The sequence below is a fragment of the Cariama cristata genome, unplaced genomic scaffold (genome assembly GCF_000690535.1).
Source record: "Cariama cristata isolate BGI_N322 unplaced genomic scaffold, ASM69053v1 scaffold21219, whole genome shotgun sequence".
Lineage (NCBI taxonomy): Eukaryota > Metazoa > Chordata > Aves > Cariamiformes > Cariamidae > Cariama > Cariama cristata.
In genome coordinates, this window is record NW_009637777.1 from 89,622 (window position 1) to 99,783 (window position 10,162).

Below are 10,162 nucleotides of genomic sequence, written 5' to 3' on the forward strand. Positions count from 1 at the left end.
AAAAAAATCACTAATAAACAGCTCAGTGCTGAGAGCAGCTTGGGCACTGCACACAGGCACTCCTGCGGGAGTGAGAGAGATGGAAAAGAGAGCAAGGGTTGAATAAATGACTTTGCTTTTGGGGGCAGAGGAGTGCAGCTGATAAAAAGGTGGCTGGATGGCCCATTTCCAAACTGGAGAGGAATAACTCTGCCTGCAGAGGTAACTTGGAGCATCTCCTGGAGGTAGCCAGGGACCGCAGTGAGCACTTCCTAACAAGGGACATGTGTCATCCTCACTGAAGAAGATTAAAAGCTCAGAGCAGTAGTAACCTAGAAAAGAGCTTTCTTCTTGATTTAACACTGGCCTCAGCATATGGGGAATACATGGAAGCGTCAGTCCGCTTTGTTTTCAACCAAGACATGGCTTTTCCCTCTGTAACGCCAGCTGACAGGATATTTCATGTAGGCCTTCAACTATAAATAAGTTGTCATTTGCCTCTCCACCTTTCTACTCCCCTGATTATTCCTAGGCATAAAATGAGAGGCTGTGTAAAACACTTTTAAAAATCAAGATACATTATTTTATGAGTAAACCTAACAATGTGTCTCGGTATAGAAACATCACAATAGGGAAGATATTATTTGATCTATGGCATTCCAGCTGTTACCATATTCTTTTCTGCTGCCATCTAAAAATATTAATCAGAAGTCAGCATTAATCCAGAAGCATGTACTTTCTTCCAATGCCTTCAAATGCTACGCTGCCTGTGCCACTTTGCTTCAGACTGTGCAGATGGCAGGACAACTTCTAACAGATTCAAATCAATTATGTACTTCACTTCTGGTTTAGAAACAGATTGAAATTAATTAAAGTATTGACAAGCCAGAAATAAACAGCATTCCACGTATCAAAATAACTCAGTCATATGATTAGTTTATTCGAGTGGCGCTTTTTTTTTTTTAAACCAAATAAATTGCGGTGGTGGGGTGGGTAGCAAAGGATGAGGTTTTCTCCTTTTACGTTGGTTTGAACCTCAGAAATGTTCTGCAAACCAAATTGCTTCCACTGATGGCGTGGGGCTGAAAACGCACCACGCTACTGCAAACAGCAGCAGCCCGAGTAGGATCACGAACAATGAGATGAGGACTTGGGGCCACCTGACCACATCCCTGATCCTGCACCACCGCTCCACATATCTCCTGGAGGCTGAATGCTATAGTGCTTCAGAGAATTAAGTGTTTTAAGCAGCTGATAACACTGATTAAAATCAATTGTCAAGATGAAGCAAAGAAGACAGGCTATTTAAATGTTTTAAAAATTGCCGTGTGTGGGCTGCGCAGTCAATCAGTACGTGCTAGGAGCGCTCTCTCATTTGGGAGCCGGTGCGTGCTGGAGCTGCCAGACGCTGTGGGACCTCAGGAGACATGGGGGCCAGAGCAATGGCCCCAGGTCTCCACGCACCTCAGGCTTTGAGACTGCCCAGATTCAGGCTGACAGGCAAGGCACAAGGGGCTCCAAGTAACAAACCCAGGAAAAAAATGAAAAAAAAAAAGGCCATGCAATTTCCTTAGCTTACACCAGCAGGAGTTCTTGCCTTTTCTGGATGGCGATTGGATCTGGGGCTGGAAACTAAAGCTGAACAATGTGATGCTTTATCATGATCTTCATGCAGATGAAGGTCTGAGACGTCGAGAGAGAGACAGCAGTCTGCACAGTTATATGGGAAACGTGCGACAGAGGTGGGAAACAAACCCAGACCTAGTGCGTCTCCGGGCACTGCCTCAGCCTTAGGGCCTCTCCCCTTGCAGGGAAGTTAGGCAGGAGTCCAGCAGCCATGTCCATCTCTACTTTTCATGCAATGAAGGATGAAACCCTGGCTCTGTTCTTTCCCCAGCTGCAGATCAAGTGCTACATAATTTACACCCCCATAGGAAGGGATATTGCTGCAAGGTGGATGCATGTAAGTACAATCCTTAAAAACCATTAGACTGTCACCTAAAATACCAGCTAAAATTAACTTATGAAATTAGCATTAGATTAAGATCATGGTATTTATATGGAGGAAGGAAGGGCAGCTGCTGCGATTACTTTGTTTGGGATCCACTAACAACTACCGCAGGAGAGCTCTCATGCAAAGCCCTGTGCAATCACAACTCGCAATCTTACACATCTACCGGAGTTTGCAGACCTTGGCACTACCTTTTGTTCCTTATAATATACTTTCAAGCCTTTAAATTTTACTCCCAATGCCCCCTTCACATACTGAATATTCTCCTTTTATTTTCACATAAGCATAACAATACTTTTCGGATATGCAGGGTTCACTTATTTTAATGAGGTTACCAAATACTCTACAACTATGAAAAAATGAAATCTCTGGCTTAGGCATAGGTAGGATTTTAGGCACACGACAAAGTGCAGCAGAGATGATGTAACAACCATTTCTCCTTTGTAAATGCTGAATAAAACCAAAGATCAAACATGCAAACATGCCTTTAATCAGAAATGTTTTGATCAGTTCCTAATCAGAATTGCTCCTCAGAAGTTAGCCTACTGCATCTACCAAACTACTTGCCAGTTTAATGAAGAACAGAAGACGATGAAAGAAGCACAAAAATAAACCTGACTTTTGGTGTATATTCCAAACTAAAAATGTGATTATCCTCTGTTTTCCAGATAAGTGGCTCTTGCCTATCTATGTCAATCAGGAGTCTTAAACAGAGCAGGCTGTATGTTCAAATGACAAATACAACACAGCTATGCTCAGGAGATTCGATTTAATGAAGCACCTTATTTCCCAGCAGCATTCCCATTAATTGTCACTCATTTCACTTCCATATTCTATAAACGTTGAAGACAGAGTCTAGTATGTACTTTCAAACACAAATGTTTGTATTTCGGTCACTGTACAAAAGAATTTTACTTTACAGAGAAGTAAGCAACATCACCATTACACACACACGTACAACTATCTCAGGCTTTATCTCAGTAGTTTAGAAACAGGGAGTAACTTGATGCAGATCTGTGACACAACCTCCTCTGGCACCGGAGAAAGCTGGAAAAATCAAGGTTTAGACTCATGCTAAACATACTCTGAGTGCCCAGATTTCTCACAAAAATCTGTGTGATGTCTCCTGCGATAACTAGGTGAAAAATTGTGGTGCACGGAGACTGATCGAGCAGAGCTCACTACTCTTCAAGGGTGAGCTGCTGCTCCTGGGCTAAAAGTATTGGTTTCCCTGTCTTATTATAACTTTTCCCACAAAAACGAAAAAGTAAGTCCTGCTCTGTGCCCACACATTTGTTTCCCCAAAGATAACTCTCTATCAGAACACCATAATGGCAGTTCTTAGCCTTTACTGGCTTTCTCATACTGAGTTCCCATTTTCAAGAGACAAAACCTTTGTTCCCATTTTTCCCAAAAGCCTGGAAGTTGCAAGACTTTCAAATCAAAAAGCATGAAGGTCCTGCTCTGCTTTTGCAAGCAATATTTGCAGCCAGGGAAATACTGTTAAATGAGAGGCATTTAGTCAAGACTGGTGGAAGAGTCCAGGCATCAGGCTGTATACTAAAATATCCAGGCTGTGTACTTTTCCTACTGCTTGTTTACACCTTGGACAATAAAAGACAAATATAGCTATTGGCTGTCTAACTGCTAATATTTCCTGGATAGTTTCCCAGTTTCAAGAATCTAGAGGAATGAAAGAGTTTCTTCTTGTTACCCCTGCTAATGGAAGACTTGGCACAGACAAGATAATACATTGATTGCTGGAATACATTTTATTTGAGACACTCCCAGACACTCCATGTGGCTCTGAGCCACACGAAACCAGTTCCCAGCTCATTCAGTACCAGACAGTAGCAGGAGGTACTTCCACCTCTTTTTGGAAGACAACATAGGACTGTAAGTCCCAAGGAGTTTTTTTAAGGCAAGGCACGGTGGAGTTCATCTGTTCAGTGCCCAAGGTGTGTGTCCCTGAGCGATTCCCTTGTGTCCCCAGGAAATGGTGCATCTCCTTAGTCCCATCTCCACTGTCACAATTTCTGAACTGCCCGACCAGTTTGCTGTACCCTGACACAAAACACATCAGTCAAGCGGGATAAAAGCAATCTCTGAGATGTCATGCATTTCCAACTCTGCTACCTCAATTCGAGCTTTACCATAAAGACCAGAGTTTGGTAAAGGTAATTCCAGAGGTGACAGCCAGAAACTTTCCACCCCCAGATAAGTGTCCATCAGCTCATTTTGTATGAACCTTGCTCTTGTATTTAGGCTCCATATAGGTGTCCTTTCTAAGCAAGGACATGGCAAGTCCCTGTATCAAGAACAGAGCACTTAAACTTCTTGTTTTATTTAAACCTCTGTCTATGTCCCCAGCTAAGTGCGTGTTCTGGATACTCTCCACAAAAGCCTCATCACATTTCTTACTTCAAATAAACAAGAGAGGATGTCAACCTGGGCAAGCAGCAGGACAGAGGAAAAGCAAACAGTTGGGACTGCTTTGTAGATGGTGAGTGCAGACGCTCAGCTCAGATGCAACCCAGATCGCAGCCGGGAGTCGCTACCAGCACATTTCTCTGAGGTCAGCCTAAGAAGCTCTGGAAGTGTTTGTTCAGTTGTGATTTCCTTTGGCTAACAAGGCCAAGAGCTTCCAGTAGGAATGTCTCACCATGCTCATCTGCAGAAACCGTTGACGAAGATTCCTAGAAACAGTCGTCCCTGGAGAAGAGAGCAATGCGAAGGGAGAGACCTTCTTCCCCACAAAGGAGTGAAATGACTTAGAGGTTTCTTGGTGGTATCAGGTATGGACTCTCCACTCACACGTTCCATGAACTTCAAGTTTGATCCACAACTGGGAGCTAGCTGCTTCCTCTCCCAGCTATCTCTGTGCAGGCTGATTTTAAAAATCTGTTTGAGTTTGATAACTGACCACTTGCAAATAAATTATACCCTGATATGCTGGGTACCACGGGTCTATAATTTTCCCTGCCACTGACTGAGGAAACTGGTCGAAGAACTGTGGGGGGAAAAAAGAAGAAAAGAAAAGTTCAAGGGGAAAATAGAGAGATAAAGCCAGTGGCACCACAGTGATACTGCTTATGGTGTCCTGGTTCAAGGGTCAGCACCACTAGATAAGTTCTCTAGACTAGAAAATAAGCCATGAAGCTGCCTATCAAAATGGATGGCAAACTAAGAGATCTACTGGAAATAAAACCTACAGCCCAGACATACTTAGAAACAAGCAAAGGCCTCAAGAGCTGAAATCTGATGAAACAGAGCAGAAACACAGGATCAGTTTAAGGGTTTAAAAGCCTACTGAGGAAGAGAGGCTGGACACGGCAGCTGTATCATGTGGCCGTATTTGTAAAGTTTTGAGACACACAAAGAAGAAAGAGGTAAGGTGCCTGCACCCAGCATCTTAGAGACACCTAGAAAATGATATGGCAAACGCAATGCTCTTTTCAAGTGTCAGAGAAGGGACCAACCAAGCATAGAGGCCCAAGGCTCAAAAAAAAAAAAAAAAAAGATAACAGACTACAACAACCATTTGGCTTTGCGGGTAATTTGTTCTGCATCGGGGTAGGGAAGCTGGATCCCAACCGAGGGCTGGCAGATTCCTGGCAGTGCTGAGCAGCCAGGCTGCTCCCCCAGGGGTAACCAGGGAAGCATCTTCCCATTGGGCTTAAATTCTCTGCTTAGGGGTCTGCAAGGCTGTAGGAAATGCAATAGCACCTACCAATCACAAAGCACTGAAAACCTGAATTAGTGACATTTCTGGAAAGCTGGTGCAGTGCATTTTATCTGAGGATGAGTACAGAAAGTTAGTTTGGTTTGTAATTAATTTTCTGGCCATTTAAACTTTGTTACTAACTTCAACAGGTATTTCAGGTGAGGGACACTGTTAGCTGAATCAGTTTACAGCTTTGAGCTCCACTGAAAACTGTTTTACAATGTGTCACCAAGAGTAATTCTACTTGATCCTCATGTTGCTGCAAGGAGACAGCATCCACAAGGGCTTTGAGCGTGGCTGACAGGGAAAAGCATAAGCAATACAAAAACACTAGGTGCCTGCATTGGACTAGACCCAGATCTGCTGGGCTCAGGAAAGCATACTGAACAGTAGCTGAATTGCAAGAAATAAAAACCCCGTGTTTCATTGTAGCTGCCAGCTCTGCCTGAGAATCACATCCCCATTATGGCCCATAAAAATGGAAATTGCAAATAATGGCAGTAACAGGACCAAATGTATTCCAGCTGCTTGGGAATGGAGAAAAAAAAAAATAATGCGTTCTTCCACTCTAGCATGACCCAAAATACCACAAAAGCAGTTTAATTCCCAAAGAAGTAAGGCAGTCTGTTAATTTTCCAGAGTTGTCTACCAGCGAAGAGGAGGTTCATATCTTGATGCACAAGCCCCAGAGAAGCTTCTCTGGCAGAGACTGAAAAGGGAACGGTCTGTGCCTCCCACCGTCTCCTTTCTACACAGTAACTCAAAATCTGCCTGGACTCCTGTGACATCCTCTACTTGCCCTAGTCCTCCAAACACCTGAGCTCCCAGGTGAGTCTGCTCAGAAGCATGTCACAGCTCTTGGGCAGCTTCCTCACCACTCAGCTCTCAGTCCTGAGAACTTCTTGACTAAGTCAACATGAACCAGGTCCTTCCTGCCTATCTTCTTTTGTTGGATTTATTTATTCTCCTATTACACTCCTCGTTGACAGCCTGTTCTCAGAGAAGTCCTCAGAGCTCTCAGGAAGTTCATGAGAAGAGCAAGCCCTGGACAGATCTCCAGACTGGTCTACTGACAGTGAGCAATCAGCTGGCCCATCACCACAGCCCTGTGGTCTCACTGTAGAAAGCAGTCTTCGGAAACAAGTAGATGATGTATTTTCAAGTCCTGGTCTTTAAGGCAAAGTTGAACAGAACTTAAATGCCAATAGATATAACTCTGGAGATACAGAGATGGAAAAAAAAAAAAAATCATCTGAGCTCTAGGAGCCAACTGGGAGCTTGGGTGATTTTCCAGATTAGGCTAAGGAACTAGGGACTAAGTACAGTAAACTGTTTACATGTATTTGACATCTGGAACTGACTTCTTTTAAAAGAACTCGGCATCATCAGGACATGCTCTTGCCCAGCACTATAACCACTGGAGTCTGCTTTTACCTCTGCCTGGCACCCTCCTGCAGCAGTCACCCAGCATTCCCACAGGGAGGGCCCTTGGGCTGGGGAAGTCACATAGCGAATGAACAAGCAGATAAAGCTTTGTGGGCACTGGAAAAGCAAGGAAAATGTCTGTGCTTACTATTAGGTGGCAATACTCTGTGCCTATACACAGAGCCACAGTTAGAGATGACCTATGAGATAAGTGCCCAACCTAGGGAGGGGTGACAGAAGACAGATACAACCCCAAAACAGACACATTTCCTCGGCTCTCACGTAGGCATGAGCTGATGTGCCCCAGGAAGGGAAGGGTTCTGGTCAATTCACTCTCTCTCCTTCACTCTGACCCATCAATGGATAGATAGCCAGATATTTAACAGCATCCTGCTCACACCATCCCATCCCTCACCAGCAGCAAGCAGAGCCCTTTTCCTTCTCCTTCACGCCCCTCTGAGCTCACAGCAATGCCAATGCGCAGCTGAAAGGTCGGCTCCTAGTCCGTTTATCACAGGTATACCAGCGCAGAGCCAGAAACCCAGCTTCTGTCCCCAAAAGCTCTCTCCAATGTTGATACTCTATTTCTAATGTTTTTTTCTGCAAGGATATTTTTTTGGGATTTGGGTTTTTTTGGTGGTGGGTTTTTGTGTTTTGTTTTGTTTTTTTTTTTTTAATTTCCAGATTTACTGTTCCTCAAATGTGAGAAACAGAAGGGTGTCTGGCGAGCGTGAGATCAAATACTAAACTATCAACAATTCAGTACAGAGCAGAAACTGCATCAACTGCAAAAAGTCACCTGCAACAGGCAGACCCTTCACCTCTCTACCTCCTATGCATATGCTTAAAGGCAGCCTGGCCTCCGGTTACCCTGTTTGTATTGAGGGACACAAGCAGAAGAGCTAAAATTGCCTACTTGCAAAGCGTTTTGCAGATGTGAGCCCAGCAGTTCACAGAACAAATGACACTTTGTGTCTCCATGGGATGAGGAGGAACCCATTGCTTTGCTACATTTTTCAGCATGCCTCGAGTTGTGGCTTTTCTTTTGGGTTTTGATTTGTTGGGTTTTTGTTTTTGTTTTTTTTTTCTGGGGGCTTTTTTTTGTTTTTATTTTTTTTTTAAATAACCTGCACTACAATGGGTTCACCCCCGAACAGCCAAAGACTCCCTGAAAGCTTCGTGTCCACAGGGTTCCTGTCCATCAGATGGCAAAGCTTGTGTTCAGACACCTGGGTTAACAGATGGGGTAAGACAGTAAGCTCAGCCAGCGACTGAGGTTCAGACCTTGGGCTGTTTGCCAGACCAGGGAGTCACATCATTGATGATTCATTGCCACAGTACAGTAAGGGCAAAATAAATAGTGGAAAGACTGAACTAGGTAAGAAGAAGAGCACATTTCTTATTTGCATCGTAGATGCACTCTGCTCCAGGGTAATAGTCTATCAACAGTCATTTATACTACCTGATAGCAGGTCCTAGGCACATGGCCAAGCAAATAGCACAAAATGTTTTGCTGCAGCATCTTTCATATCTAAGATAGTAGACATGCTCTTTCCCAAGCAGTGAATGGCTCATTCTACAGCTGCACGCAGTATTGCAGCAGGATCTGGAGTAGGTAACAGCTCACTGCAGCTCTAAGCATCACAGCCCTGCTCCCAAGACAGCATTCCCAGAACAGATGTCTACCCAGGACCTTGGGGCTGTTTTTCTGCACTGCTCCAAAAGCATCTCAGGGAATTTTAACTGACTGAGAGGAGAGCAAAAGCCATTAGATTTCCATCTACAGCCAATACCCTTTGGTTTCGACACACAACATCATGTCTGTTCTAGAAGGAAACACAGCTCTGTCAATATGACTCACGGTGCCCTATTAACCCTTACACAGCTAATGCGGTCCCGTGTCTCCCGCACAGCTCCAGTTCTGCGGCAGTCCTGTCTCTCAAGACACCCTAATACCTCCTCCCAGCTTCCTTACTCACAACCTCTCAAGAAATCCCAAACATGGAGACAAATTTTGCCAGCCTAACGCTGAGATCAGCCCTGAATACTCATGGAGGGTGTCCCGGGAAGCCCCTGGTGCTGCAGCTGCCAGCCTTCCCTTCCAGGCAGCCGGCAATGGGCAAAAGCTGGCAACAAGGTCCAGCTCCTTTTCCTGCTCTGGGCAATCTGCTGATTTCTAGGGCAGCTGCTCATTTTGGCCAAGCTGTAGAGCCAGGTCTGCCCCAGGATATCCCAGGCTTTGGGACTGTTTTAACAGCTTTCCGCAGCCTCTTCCAGATCTTCGCTAGCTGCCACTCTGTGCAGAGACACAGAAAGGATGTGCTGAAAGGCACCAAAAAGTTAATTTTTATAGCCCAGCTCTTTGTCAAGGGCATTTTTATCTGCACAGATTCCTCAGGGCACACCAATAAAAGCAGAGCAAAACACCGCAGAAGTGCGTGACGGCCTTACCTTCCCGGGGAGGCTCAGCACACGCAGACAAATGGTGGAGCTGCCTCTCTGCTTCTGCACCCTTTAACTTATTTCAGAGAGTATATACATCTCACTTGCTCCACAGCTGCCATAAGGGAGCATACTATCACTTTGCAGAAGCTGAAGCCAGGCTTAAAAATTCCATTAATTAAGTGTTGGCGGAGGTGTTTGGAAAGAGGTTCTGATAAATATAGTGCTATAAAGTGTTTCCCTAGAAACTGAGAAAAAAGTTGAACAATATGAAAAGTACCCAGGCTGATAACAGCTATCGCTCCTGCTGGGCAGTTCCTGGGCTGTAGGGAGCATTTGGCAAACAGAACCTCTTTTGCAGAGCTTTTTTGGCCACCGAGGATTTTTGCTTGGTAGCGCAAAAATATGAAAGTGAACCTCTACACCATGCCTTGCTTCCCTGTGCCCTCCTGCTTTGCACCCACTGTCGGCAGATGGGAAATGCTCTGTGAAGTCCATGGCTGCAGATTCAGAAATGCTCCATGCTTTTTAGTGCTCCCAGCTTGCGGACTCCTTCCTAGGTGCCCCTGCTGTGCCTGACC